The 15,872-nt window shown below is 32.6% G+C and overlaps 1 long non-coding RNA gene across 1 annotated transcript; it reads right to left on the reverse strand.

The window, feature by feature from the left end:
• Positions 1–4,663: 4,663 nt before the first annotated feature.
• LOC133176269 (uncharacterized) lies at positions 4,664–9,092 on the reverse strand. Its single transcript, XR_009719415.1, has 3 exons — positions 9,011–9,092; positions 7,119–7,319; positions 4,664–5,270 (listed from the first exon to the last, which is right to left on the reverse strand). It is a non-coding gene; the product is annotated as an uncharacterized LOC133176269 (long non-coding RNA).
• Positions 9,093–15,872: the final 6,780 nt, after the last annotated feature.

Consider the following 15,872-nt stretch of genomic DNA (forward strand, 5'->3'; position numbering starts at 1 on the left):
TTCCACATTTCAGAAGAAGCAATTCAATATAAATTTCTGTATTTTTTAATACATTTTCAATAGTAAGTTTTACCTTATATAAACTTTGTAAAACCACGCTCTTCATTATTTAATGTGAATAGTTATTTTCATTAGATCAAGAATTTAATTCTTGTACATGTATATACTACGTTTTTATACTATGGACATGAAAAACGTAAATGGGGTATCGTATATGAAATTTGTAGTGTCTTGGATCAGTGAATATCTAAATTGGATTACTAGTGTGGAAATGTCAGTAAATAGAAATCCCGCCTCTACATTTCAGGTTTTTCCATAATGTTTTGACAAATGACACTATATTTTTTTGTTTATTTCAGCGAAAGAACAGTCCCATCAACTTCAGTTATCTTGAGTTTTAAAAACGAAATAGATTTCAAATTATGATTTTCATATTTTCCCAAATTATTTCTGTCCTTCATATCATTAAAATTTTCAAACAGCTGCAGCAACAGTCATAGTATTATTTCTGATAAATTAAGAACGTGCACGTGCTAAAAGATTATATCCAAGATATCAATATTTAAGTAGAAGTCATCTTTTGTTTTAATCTTCACGAAAAAAAAAGAAGTTTATGTTGCATTTATTTCAACAGCTTCCCTCTCACTAACAAATACGGCAAAGAGCTAAATCCACGAAGGGGCTAAATCGGCCTATTTTTTCAGGAAAATTAAACTAAGGGGAAGAAGAAAATTAACAATAGAAATATTATCCTTGGGTATCAAACTTTTATAGTTTATGCCATTTTTTTTTATTTCATGACGTCATATTTGTACAGAAAACGTCTAAACACGTGCACTTTGATAGTTTTTATCAAAATAAAGCATTTTTTTCGTCTTTGGTTCAAATTTTTGCTGTGGCCACACCCTTCGAACAAAATAAAATTTATACCATTGAAAAGAGGATTAAAATATGAATAAATAAAGTACATTTTTATTTTGTTCGAGGGGTGTGGCCACATCGAAATTAATACTTTTCGTTCGATTCAAATATCTTAGCACCGAGTAACACAGTGAAAATAGCGGGGATTACCCTACATTAATAGGAAAGAGAAGGATTCTATATTGTTTTTTGTAAATATTAAAAAGTTTCGAAATGCGAATGTTATATTTATTATAAGTTATTTTGTGTTGTGGTGCAAAAAAGTACGAAAAACTTTCGCTAAGCATGACTGCCTATAGATGCAATAGTGTCGACATTTTGTGTACTATATACGTGCCTCAGTCCTGACCCAAGACTTTTCCTTCAAGTAGCTGATCTATATTTATCTCATCATTATGCTGAAATGTTTAAAAAAAAATAATATGTTCTCTTTTCCTCTGAAAGCCTATTTATTTATGCTTTGAATTTGTTTTCCAACTCCCGGCTCCTCGTCACCATGGTCGCTATGTGATCAAAGGGAGATCACCCGAGAAACATGTAGGCTACATCTTTATTTTCTCCTGAGTGGCCATGTCGGAATAGCCTAGAATATTAAACAAATTACATCGGATGCAACTACCAAGACGTATTTATAATGATTGTTTTGCCACCTTACAAAACTTAATTGTCGACTCGTGAAGTCTGCATCGACAGCATACAAATGGTTAATGTTACGCAAATAGAGTCTATTATAACTATACATGTATATTATAATTATAACCCGTACCCAACATGCGTTTCAGAAATCGCCAGTGGTATTTTAAGACAAAAGATTAATTAATATTTATTAGTGAAAATCTTTACTGATCCGAGACCTCTTAACATAAATTATGTTTCGAAGTACTGAACCTAGAAAATTCGAGTTGACAAATCAAATAAACAATAGATTGATTTTACAGATCGCGTGTAATTTTTGTGATAGGCCTCTATAAGAAAAATGCCCTATATTGTATAAACGAATAACTTACTACCAAGGCTGTGACAACTCTTTATGGTTTTAAGGGAGTATGGTACTGACAAGTCCTAATTTCAGAGTAATTAAAACTCTAAAACATCCACATAAAATGAAAGAAGTACCTTTATATATTTCATAAAATATTATAAGAAAATGTTCTAGTGAGTAAATCAAAAATTATGACGCACTAAAATAAGGGGGGTAACTCTGTATGATAAAGTGATATTTTTAAAACCAATTTTTAAAAAATTGAGAACAACCATAAAAACAACATAAAAATATTTTTTTGAAAACGATGTCATCCACAATATTGAAATTTTAATTTCAAAACAAAATAGTGCAAGAAAAAAGCCAAAAAGACAAATTAATTTTGATTCATTTATATCATGACAATTTATTGGGAAAATGGGTTCATGTATATGTACAACGTATTTTTTAATAATGAAAGAATAATTAAAAGTTTGATATCTTATGCTATATTTATAGTGATTTGCTTGCTTTACAAATTGCTAATAAAAAATTATAATGTTAGTGTGTAATTTTGGAGTAATGTGCTCCCGAATTTCCTGACCCGAATTTCCTCTGCTCAAAAAGCTGTTATAAAATGTTAAAATAATGAGATTGCAATTTATTTACTTGCTTATAGTTTCTAACTCTCCTGATTTTGTCGTTTTAAACTCAAATTTTTATTATAGTTATTATTTTTCTCTTGTGACACGGCGGGCAATGCTTTTCACCAGATTTTTGCCGAACAATCCGAAAATCTTCCGATTTCCCGGTTTGGTTTTGTACATTATCGTGTACATGTCACTTCCAGTTTGCAACTCGTATACAAAATGCCGAATCGGAATCAAAGTTGAAAGTAGACTTGGAGGAGGTGTTTACAATTATCTATGAATTGTTTTGAACAAAAACAAAAATAGAATTTGAAACTCCGGCTTATAATTTCTAACGTTTTAGTGGAACGGATGAAATAAAGTGAATTGACGAAGACAGAATGCTCGAGGCTTATTGTACATTCGTTCTATGTCTCCATGTTTAATTTTAATTAATAATAAATCTTTGTCTTGAATGAATATTTTCCATCTTGAGCAATATTGAAAGATTAGATATGATTCAGTAACTATTAACTAACCAGCTATTAAACCGAGGTCCGTAGAATGCGGGGGGGGGGGGGTCTGAGTAAAGTATATTGTTGTAAATTTTTCCTTAGATGCTAGTCTCCAATGTCGAGCACTAGCAAATTCCAGGATTTGGATAGTGAAATAAGGTGTTTTTTATATTTGCTTGTCAGATTTTTGAGAAATATTGCCCCCTTTTTTGGTCTTTTTTTCCTTTATCAGATTTTTTTTGGGAAGTTGTCCCCCCCCCTTTTTTGAAATTGTTGCTACAAGTCTGACTAAACCATCATACATGCTGTTGAAGCTAGGTAAAATAGTGACACCACCACAATATACTACACTGTACTTTGCTATGCATGTGTACAATATGGTGTAGAGTAACAGCAATATTTAACAAAATCAGATAAAATTTTAAGAGCTAAAACCACAAAGTACAAAAATAGTCCTTCACTAAAATAGATGAACTTATGTTTTATAATTTGAAGGGTTTTAAACTATTTATCTTAAATATCTTTTTCTAGTTTTCTTTTTATGGTTAAAATAACCTTTGTTTCTCTAATAATAAGTATCATAAGTTTACAAGTCAAGCAGTAGGCTTGTAGCAACGGTTTCAAAAGTGGGGGGGGGGGGGGGGCACCTTCCCCCAAAAAAATCTGTCAAGCAAAAAAAAAAAAAAAAAAAACTAAACTCACCAAAAATAGGGGAGGGGCAACTTCCCAAAATAATCTGATGGGCAAAAAAAAAAAAAAGAAACCAAACTTATTAAATGTCCATTTTGTGGAAATTGACAGTGCTTGACCTTGTAGGAACGGGGGGGGGGGGGGGGGGGGGCAATCACTATAGCAAACTACTATACTCGGAAAAAGTAGGTCCCCCCAGCATTCTACAGGCTTGAGCAGCTTTGTAATACTGCACCTGACATAACTCTCACACACTGACAGGAGCTTATAAATGAAGATAAAAACTTACAGTACATGACGTGAGGCAGCTTATTACCTCCTCAATGTAACCATATGCATGAGGGACGGGAGATTATTAATACAAGAAAGTTGTAGGAGATTATACATTCATGACATTGGGTCAGATTATGACACAGATTTGAGTCATAAGCAATTTTTGTGTCAAGTATCAACTACCAATTAGCCTCCATTTGAGAGTAATAGACCAGGTACAAATAACACACCTTTTCTGCCAGAAGCCTTGAACTTGCTGGAATGACCTTGAGTCAAGGTCAGTTACTCAATACATACATGTAACCTTAGGTTATATGCAATATTTACGATCAGTATGAGCATCTCATGTTCTCCATACAAAATACAGGAATTCAATGTTTTTCTTAAAATGACATTTAACTTGATCAAAGGATCTTGAGTCAAGGTCATGGCACGCATTTGGGTCATTAGCAGTCCTTGTGTGCCATTTTCATCATTTTTCCAATGGCAAACCTTGTTAAAAATAAGGAACATGAATTTCCCAGGTTCTACTCTTTTTTTTAACATGCAGTGTATTTAGCATCTGTTCATACAATGATAAGGTAATGAAATAATTCTTATAATGAAATGTATTTAATATTGCAAATTTCATGAGAATCAAAATATATTAACATATTGAAAACTTATTTGCTCTATCTACAATTAAAAAAAAAAGAAAAATAATTTGTAATTTGACCAAATTTGAATTAATGAAAACTTATTACATTTAGTACCAAACACTGACATTGTATCTAAAAATGATGCTACAGACATGGCAAATTCTGATAACACCAATAATGTATCCACAACTGATGTCATGGACATTTCAAACAGACTGAAGATATATGACTCTTTTCATATAAAACTCTGGGGTCTTTCAACTGAAAAAGTCTGCATTCTGAGATAGAATCCACTTTACTTTTTATAACGAGTCACACACAGTTTTCAATTCACATCTTCCATCAATAACTCCATATCGAATTTGTTGGCAATGCCAGTTTTAAACTGCATTCGATTAATACTGGGACATCATAGGAAATGATAGTGTATCCAGTGACTACACTTTTCTTGTCGTTACTCAAAACTTTAGTCTAATTCTGATTGTTACAAGAGAAACTTCTATGTTCACTTGTTATTGTACACCTTCATTCCATTTATTTTTAGACCTGGAATTTTGTCTGCCTGTTTATTGATTGTTCTTTGTGGAAAAAGTTGAAAACTTTTCTCGTCTCATTGCTTATATGATCATGATGTTCCCGCTCTCTGTAAGAAACAATAATCTTGTTTTAGTTATTAGTGCAGGTGATAAAATAATTTTCATTTTAATAACAATCAAATGATCTTGTCCACCTGATCTAGTCAATACAGGCCTACAGAATGGTTGTGTGTGTTGGGGGGGTGGGGGTCTGTCCTCCTAACTTTTTTCTGAGAATAGTATTTGGCTATAGAGTAAATTTTCATTAAGATGTCAGTTGCACCCCCCCCCCTTTTTTTTTACTAGAGGTCTGCATCAATAAACTTGTTACATGTATATGGGCAGTTAGTGATTTCACATACCTAAACCTGTTGGCTTTATTTCAAACATGAAATGTTTAATAAGTTAATAACTATGAAACATACAAGTTGTATGTCCCTATGATACTATAAATAAACAATAATTAAGTATGTTTGTATTTATGTATAATTCATAATATTTAATGTCAAACCTAATATACCAGTTAGTATTCATCAAACAGTTACAATTCTTGCATATGGTTAGTGATTGGAAATTGGGATTTTTTTCATAATTGATTATTGGAATAATGGGATGCACTATAATCGAAAAAAAAAAAATTGATTAATTTCAAATATTATATTTCTTCAATTTCAAATGTAGAATAAATTGTTTAGAAATTCTGGAGTGATTTCCAAAATACATTTTTGAAATAGTTTGTATCATTGGATTCATTTATTAGATTATTATTTAGGATTTAGTTAAATTCAAAGAAGAATGAATCAAAAATTAAAGGAATAATTTGCATTTAACTAATATTTTGAGTAATCGATTATCTATAATCAGGGACCATTTCGATTAGATAATTGATTTAATCGATTAATCTTTACATCACTACATATGGTACTTTCAACTTTATCTAAAACTTGTCATGGGTATCAACTATGATATACATGTATTTGTCTAAAAGTGACACATAGGTCTGATTGACTGATTACATGTATTTTTATGTTTTTCTTCATACTGTAATATATCACTACATGTATAAAATACAATTTACTTGCTTACTAATTGTGAAATCTAGCCAATTATCAAAGAAAATAATCTAGTAAGTAAAGCCAAGGAAAATGATTGGTTAAACCTGCTTTGTTTCCACTTTTATCATGTTCATGCTTGAAAAATTTAGAGTTCCGGTAGGTACTGGTAGGCATATTTTTAATTCTTTTTTTTTTGCGTGGACTTTTTTAAATAAAACAACCAAGTAACACTGATGTCCAGTCTATGCGAAAGTTTTTTGGACCACACAGGACATTGGGTCCTGTGTAATCAATGAACACACAGGACCGAATCAATTTTTGTTGGACCAAAAAACCTAATGTAAAAAAGTGAAAAACATGAAAATGCAGAGTAGTAAGCCTAGCACCTTTTCTTTTACAAGGGATTGCTCCCGCATAGTACTGTAGATGGTCCATACGGTTTTAATCACCTTCATTTACGTATTTGGATTTGTGAGAAATTTTTTACTTATAACGAACATATACATGACTCCCCATCAAAATAATAATGCTCAAAACTGGACATAGACACATCGGACATTCTGGTCCGGTGTAAAAAATGACGCATCGGACCAGAGGCACTACACATCGGTCAGGTCTGACGGTCCGATGTCTTTTGCATAGACTGGAAGTCAAAGAAATAGTGTTTTATTTATGGTGGAAATTTTTTTATACATGCTATTATTGGGGAATTTAAAATGAATATTCATATTTTTCTTGAAAAAGCATTTTAAAAAAAATTGGGGTCAGCTGCAAAATAGGGTGGGTTCACTGGGTTGTGAAAGTGGAAACAATTTTGCCTAACAACACCACAGCCTAACATTTTGACAAATGTAAATGTACCTTAATGGTAGCTGATGATCCATAAGTTAGGATATCCACAGCATGAAAGAGCTGCTGAAATGGCATGGACATTTTAGAGCATCTGTCATATCACCCCCAGTTCCATAACCCTCCTTCCAAGTTTCCAGATAGCAGATATTAAGGGTTCCAGATCCTGTTCCATCTCAACTTCATGTTCAATGTCCACAATATTAGGGATACCTATTCAAATAATATACATGTACTACTAAATCTATATAGCTGAGATTTCTTCCCTATCACTGCATATACATGTATGTAAATGTAGATGCAGTATAAACAAAACGAGTGTTTTATTTTATTTTCATATTGTGTGGTCTACATGATTATGATTGAGTTTCACATACTCTATAATATGTATTGATGCTTTTAGCTTTCATGAACTCAGAAGAAAATTCAATTAAAAAAAATGATTATAGTCAAAATTGCAATTCAGACACTCTACCATCAACATAACTTGGAAATTAATAAGGAAAGAAATAATCTTAATAAAAAGAAAAGTCCTGTTTTAGGCCAAAGAATTTAGTGGTAAGTATTATTTGTGTTGTAGTGTAGTGAATTTTTTATCTAGTATGTTTTGGAAGAAAATTGTCTAGACAGTGTCCAACACCTTGCATCTGGTTACCTTCAAATTTCATTGAGTTATAACTGTGTCTCATATGACTTAACATTTATAATAAATTATTGTTTCTTTTAATATATTTTCTATGTTTGCTAAATTTAAAAGCATCAATACATACATGTAGACATGATAGAGTACATGAAACTCGAAACGTTTTTCCAAAATCAAGCGCACCTGAATAACATCTATAAATTTTTGAATTTTTATTGATTCACCAACATTCCGGAATGCAATCATGTCACACAATATAAAAATAAATTGCAAAACAGAATTGTGTATAAATCATGTAAATTACCCCCTCATGTGTGCACTGGTAACCAGTGGTATTGTTTTTATTATAATATAGTGTAGTGCTCTTTATCACTTTTTTGAATCTATATTGTAAACAACAACTAAGGAAGAATACAACAATTTTTAATCACAAAATCTCTGCTTTTTTTTTAAAAAAACTTTAACATGAATCGTCACTAATTTATAAATACAAATACAAATATTTTATTGGCACAAACACAATTACAGTAATTGGTAAAGGCCCATACAGAACACATTAATAAGTATAATAATACAGTAGAACACAACTAGAATACAAACAATTGGTGTAGCAAATAATGTAGTGTACTCATCAGATACTAGGTGATTCATAACAATGTAGTTACTCATTTATAGCTAGAACATTTTTTCTAATATCAGATATTTGACATAAAAATGAAGATAATATTTTAAGAACCCTTTTACACCTGGTTTTCATCAATGATTTTAACAAATTGTCATTATTATGGATTGTTTGGTTGAAATTAGGGAAAGTAGATAATTTTGTTTTGAATATTTTTCTCTGTGCTTCATATTTCGGACAGAGCAAAATGAAATGTTTTTCATCCTCAATACATGCAATATCAAGGTTTTGACAAACTTTACACAACCTATCATTTTTATTAATTTCAACATATCTACCTTTTTCAATTTCTAAATTATGTGCACTTAACCTAATTTTTGCTAAAAATGATCTATCATGCAGTGTATAATGTTGTGAGTTCACTCATGCCCCCAATTCAGAAAAAAGTACCCAGTTCACTCACATATATATATATATATATATATATATATATATATATATATATATATATATATATATATATATATATATATATATATATATATCTTATCTAATACCGGTATTTAGCTGAGCCACAATCACTTTTACTGAATTTCTGAGGTAATGTTAGTTAAATGGTGTCAAATACTAGAGACAAACCTGGGCAGATCGTTTTTGCTAGGCTAGAGTTGTCATGCGTTTGTGATTCGAATGATGGGTTTAACCTTTGCACAGTAATTTTCAGTCAGACGCAGCTTACCATCGCCTTTCTTGAGTCAACGAAGCCTTGCTGTGCCGCTGAATAGATTTGGTTGACGAAAATCCTCGTTTTCTCCGCATTTCATTCTTTTCGAAACATCCGCTTTGTTTACATTACCGAAAAGTAAGATAAGTCGTAAAATTACCTCGACTTGTTGTTAGTTTGAATCCAATGAAATTTTAGTCACATTTTATATGATTTTATATCAAATATATCTTTAAAATAAGTTGCATTGTAAATTTTATTTTCAACTCTACTAAAGAGATGAACGACATACGGTTCATTTACGTCATTCGGAGTTGCGCGGTGGATTCAAAATCGTCACTACCATACGTCCTTAAGTAATTTCAGTATCGCATACATGCTGTGACCTAGCCAACACATGAAAAAAAAATGTCAAAGGGAGGCTATACTTGAATCGGCCGAGGTTTGCCGAGTGGCTATCTCTTTCTATTTTGAGTTACTCCGCTTAAATGTAACAGGCCCAAGGGAGAGAGGGCAACCAAGATAAGCAAGCATACATGTAGTAGTGTAATTTCATAGAGGGGGATTAGAGCATTGATATAAAATAAGAAGCAAAAAAAAAACTATTAAATTTACAAAAAAAAAAAAAAAAAAAAAAAAAAAAAAAAAAAAAAAAAACAGGGGTTATTGGGGGGAGAGGGGTTTTGGGATTCCCACCCTCACTCATTAAATACGTGGGACAGTTCGACCAATTACTGCTGCCATTTAAACAAAAAAGTAGTAAAGTGAATAAATAACAATGCCAATTATATTAGTCCTCATATATATAGTATGAAAAAAAAAATCATACACAAGTTTTCATTTTTTTTTAATCTCCTTGATAAAAATTTAATTTAAGAATGGTTGATTTTTCGTGACTCGGTCGTTGCATTAATTTAGTATAGATCCCAGGCCCGTAGGTAGTAATTTCAGCTGGGGGCGGGGGGGGGGGGGGGGCACTATCAACTACCCAAATTCCTTCACAAGCAAAAAAAAGGGGGAATCAGGCGTTTTTATTGACGGGACACAAGCATATAGTAGTTTTGTATTATATAGTATTATATATATCGGCAAAATTATTGGGGGGGGGGGTGGCCATCCCCCCCCCCCCGATTTCTACGGCCATGTATCCTGAATGATTATTATTATTATTAACGGATATAACTGCTAATTTTGTCTGTCTATCATATTTGTTTTTGTTTTTTTGTTGAAAGGATGTCTATATAGAATATAACTTCATAGTTTGGGCATTTGAACATGGTATTTTTTAAAGGGGGGGGGGGGGTATGGTAATATGGTCTATATTTTTTTTCGACAATCTGTAATGATAGCCATTTAGTACTGCCAGTAGCTGAGTAACGATCCGAAAACGTCCAGGTTAAAAAAATCTCATATACAATATGTATATGACATTATGATTACTTTATCGTCTTCTGTACTCATTATCGCCTATCTATTTGTAGTTGTGTTAGATATTGCACATGGAGAAACGAAACGTAATTTTAAATATATATGAAAATTATGAGTAAAATGTTAAAACTGGTTTTAAACTATATGAAAGTCTTAGATGTTGTTATGTTTGAATTTAATTTTCACTTCTCACCAGATAATCATTACTTTATGATTTTATGAAAAGGGTTTACAATATAGGTACTCCCCAACATGGGAGTGTGCAAGATATGATATGATAGGAAAACGATTAGTTAGCAATAATCAATTCGATTGTTTTTGTCATCTGAAATCTCTTTTCATATCTATTGTGGGTATATAAAAACGTTTCTCTTTGATGATATAACATATTTATCATAATTAGTGAATTTTATTTCGATTAAGTAATTTACATTGAATAAAGTGGTATACGTGCCATTTCCGTTTATCTTGTTTTTTTTAAACTTCAGGTTCCGTTTTGAAATTCAAATACTTTGGAAATCTTGTGTTTTCGTTGGACTCTTAATTTTTTTTGCGGCCGATTTGATGCTTTGCATCACTCTTGTTTAAAAAGTCTGTAGTACCTTCTTTCCTGACAATCTGTGGTGCGCAGGATTGCATGCCGTCAAACGTCACTATTTTACGTGTATTACATGTATGAACTACTATTTCATTTCAAATCAGGCCCGTAGGAAGCAATTTCAGTGGGGGGAGGGCACAGCCATACAATTTTCATTTTCAGTTGACAGTTGAGGGGGCACTACCAAAATTTCCTGACAATTAAACAAAAAACAGAAAAAAAAACCTCATTAACTACCAAAATTCCTTAACAAGCTAAAAACAATTATTGAGCGGGCACAAACACATATTATCTATGTTTATTATAGTAATCTATACATCGGCAAAATTATTGGGGGCACGCCCCCCCCCTTGCCCCCCCCCCCCCCCCAGTTCCTACGGCCATGCAAATGTCCGGGAATTGCCATAAATTTCGGAAATGCAACGAAATTTTCAAAATGACAATTAAATAGATGGTAACTTCAAACGTATTCATTTTTAATGCAACTTTTCATTTCAATTTTGTTTTCGTTATTAAAGAGTACTTATGTATTTCCTGAAAAAAAAGTCTATTTTTTGTTTGTACGCAGTATGACCATACAATAACACATTTAAGAATGATAAAATCCCACCTGATTCGAACAGAGTTACAGCTCTGAACCGACAAAAAAGTTGACGGGGTTACAGCTCTCAATGCTGTCTGTGGTATTACCATTATACCATATACTATTGGGGTTAGCGTTCAGAACAGTAACACCAGACGTAATACGGAAAGTCTCTGGTCTTAACAGAGGAAGAACTAATTCGTACAAGTATTATTCATATTCATGATTTTTTTTTTTTTTTTTTTTAGGAATGTAACAAAATGCATAAATAAATATATAAATATGATAAGGCCAAATATATCTGGATATGAGACTTTTGAAAACGATTTTGCTGAGCACGTACTGCACTTCCCCTAATAGAGTACCTAAGTTTTTTTTTTCTTTTCTTAACTTTTTTTTTTTAATTAATTTTATTGAGAAGAACAAATCAAGTTACAATAGTACGATAATTTATATATTTATTAAGTAATACATTTGAAATGTGTTTGTTTGTTGTTGTTTTTTTAAATATGATATATGATACAGTGTCGGCTGCATACCTATTAGACCCCCCCCCCCCCCGTCATGTTTGTTATCAGTGCCAGATGCCCGCTCCTGCTGTTGACCATCACATGTGTACACTTTGATTTATTTCATATTTAGCCTATATAATAGCCTAGCAAATTATAAAATATTTAACAGACTGATGTAAAATTTTGTCACGTGATAATTTAAAGACGGGTGTTGATGATCAGCCTCACCGTCACTCGCCATTTTATATTGCACGTGCGCTTTACAAAGACAAAAGAAGAGAAGAAGAGAGTAATCAAGGAAGTTTAGTCTAGTTTTGTCAATCCTTTACTGATTTGAAGACATAAAATGGAAAAGGTAAGTGTAAAACACCAGTTTGCTTATGAAAAATGTAGATAAAATAAAATGGAAAGGGGGGGGGGGGGTCGCGGGTTATTTTTCAGAATCATTGTAAAAAGTTTTGTACACTCAGTATTTATACATACATAATAATATGATGATAAATTTACATTTTTATATTGAATGTTCACATAAACTAAAAGTAATCTCATACACAAGCTGTTTAGAAGAAGTGGTACCGTTTTAATGAATATATATAGAAACAATTTCAGATTGGGAGGGGGTGGGCAAATATTTTCAGTTTGGACTCCAGGCACTGCCAAGTAAAAAAAGTTCTCGGATGTAATTATTGAGATGACACATAATGGTTGTGTTTTCTATCGCATTTTTCAACAAAATAATAGGGGTGTCAGCGAGCTTGGCATGACCCCCCCCCCCAAGGTCTATTGAAAAAAGGGGGGGGGGGGCTGTAGTGGGAAAATTCATGGAATTCCTTCCCATTGACCTGAATAATTAAATTGCTACCCCCTGTCAGAAATTCTTCAACCACATACCAATTAAACCCCCTTTTATGATGAGAAAGATATCCATACTCTGTATAGGAATGCATTTATCATGTTTATAGATTTATGTGCATGCATAGGCGTCGGAAGCAAATTAAAAGTGGGGTGGCTAATTGAAAGTGGGGGGCTAAACCAACGAAAAAAGGTAAGCCCCAATTTTCAATGCCTATATTATATATATCTTTGCAAAAAAAGTAAGCCCCCTTAGCCCCCTCCCCCCCCCCCCCACCAGTTCCTACGCCTATGGCATGTGTATTGTGTACTCATCAATTGACTTCTTTATATTATTAATGTACCTGTGGGTATCCACAGTAACAATGATGAAAGGTACAAAAGTGAGGGTGTTTATTTTTTAAGTATATGTACATTTCTGTAGTTGATTAATCTAAATAATTCTTTACATGTACACTTTGATAAATACTCACTATTTAATGTCCCAGAAAGATCAATTGTTATCTCAAATTCTGTTGTAAAACTGAGTATAGTGAAAATTTAGTTTTGTTCGAACATTCAATGTTTTAGCAAAAGAGAACAGAATTTACGCCAGAACAAGTGAGGATGCTGGAGGAGGCCTATGGACAGGGCACAAGGAAAGGAAAGGCCTGGTTAGGTGCTCACCAGGAATTGGCAGCAAAATTAAATTTAACAGAACTTCAAGTAAAGGTAGTTCCCTTATCCATTTATGCTTTAAATTTGTTTTTAGATAAATAAACCTTGGTACATGTACCATGTATTTGCCTCAGTTTGATCAAAAGCTCTAGGTTAATCCATATTTTTACAATAACAGAAGTACGTATTAATAATATTAAAACAGTGTATTATTTGAATTTGGAATTATTTTGATTATTGGAATTTGGGGTTTTCAAGAAAAAAGCCCTTAGTCAGACTAACTTAGACAACTAACAAGAATTTCCATTTCTTTTTGTGTTAGTCTTTACTAACTTAGTTAACTAACAATAATTTTTCTAATAAATGTTGGGTTAGTCTTAACTAACTTTGCCAACTAACAAGAAATATTCTAATAAATGTTGGGTTATTATATAGTAATACCACTAATAATATGTTTAAATTCATTCTTTCTCTTTAATTTATAATGATTTTGTGTTTATCAATTTTATTTTTCTTATATAATGTTGTTTGTGCTGGTGTTCTTTTTTATTTGGACTTTATTTTGTGGACTTGGCCTAAAACCAAGGCTTAGTCAGTGTTTGTTCAGTCTCAGCAGGGTTAGTTAGCGCACGCGCACCATAGGGGTTAGTTGTGCCAGGCATGACTAACCCCCTCGAGCCTTCAATACTACAACAATAAAAAAACGTCCCAAAATCATTTCAACATCCGTGTTTTGAATATTATGCAGTCTTTGCACTCAAGATATTCAAGAATCCTCACCAACATGCGTAATTTTCGTAATTTCTATCGTAAGTCATTTCACTGGGCATGTCATTTCAACGTTCTCGAATTTTTCACTAACCTTGCAGATTACATTCAAAAAATCCCACCTGTCGCGTCAATATCGCCGAGGAAATGCTGTAATAAATAAAAAATGTTAACAATACGATTACATGCGTTGAAAATACGGCAAAATACGGAGTAATGTAGCTGCCTTCGTCCTAAACACAGCCACTGCAGACGTCACTTCCGCTGTGACGTCATATTCACGCCCTGCACTGAATGAGAGTATGTAGGTGGATCCAAGTGTAACGGGAATTGCAATTTCATTCGTAACATACTTAAGACGGTGTTAGGCAATAATTTATCCAATGTTAATAAAGGCATACACATAGAGACTTGTAATGAAAAGTTTTCGAAACTCTATCACGCATAATTTAGTTTTAATGCACAATAAATTATCTTTCAGTGTTTCAGTTTTTATTGCAGCCAATATCACAGGTATTTCTGTCCTTCTAAGTGTTCACTTTCCATCTTTTGTTCACTCGTTTTCAATGTTGAGTTTTCCTTGGTGAAGGTTGTTTAAATTTAGGTAAAATAAGTCAGTTGAAAAATTTTAAAATATGCTAAATACGGAATTTATGAAGGGGTTAAGCCCCTGTGAAAAATTATGTTTTATGTCAGAAATACAACCACCTACTTTCATGTTTCAAAAATAAATAAATAAATAAAAAATATTCATAAAGTTGATTTGACTTTTGTAGAAATATCACCAAGTACATGTGTAAGATGCAGTGATTGCAACTAAATCTGAAAAATATGGTATTACATCTATAACTACACGTACTTTGCCAATCTTTCGAAAATAATAGCAAATATCTTGTTTTACTAACCTTGCTCCAGAGATAAAATATTTCAATAAAAGAAAAAAGGCAGAGGAAATATATTAAAAGCATGTTTAATATTGTAGGTATTACGGATTTTTTCCCCTTGCGATAGAATGTGACCGGTGCCATATGCAGAACCAGGAATTTTTGGAGGAAAGGGGTTGGGATGTGTCCATCCTTTAAAAAATCGACCCCCCAAAAAAGAAGGGGGCATCTTTTTATTTACTGGGTACAGTAACTTTATCTGACAATTCGCATTATTTCATACAAGTGTACACAGTGTCTTGCAAGGGTATACGTATTTATATGCAGTTACAACTTAAAAGGAGGCTGAGTTTCCGGGGGAGAGGGGTTAAGATCATCTGAGTGTGTGGGGTGGGGGCCACCTTCCCAAAATAAACTGACAAAGCAAAAAAAAAATAAACAAAATATTAAAACAAAACAACCCCCCCCCCCCCAATTTACTGCCCAAATCCTGGA

This window comes from Saccostrea echinata, unplaced genomic scaffold (assembly GCF_033153115.1).
Source record: "Saccostrea echinata isolate AGI-Se365-2 ecotype Australia unplaced genomic scaffold, CSIRO_AGI_Sech_v1 ptg000072l, whole genome shotgun sequence".
NCBI classification, from domain to species: Eukaryota; Metazoa; Mollusca; class Bivalvia; order Ostreida; family Ostreidae; genus Saccostrea; species Saccostrea echinata.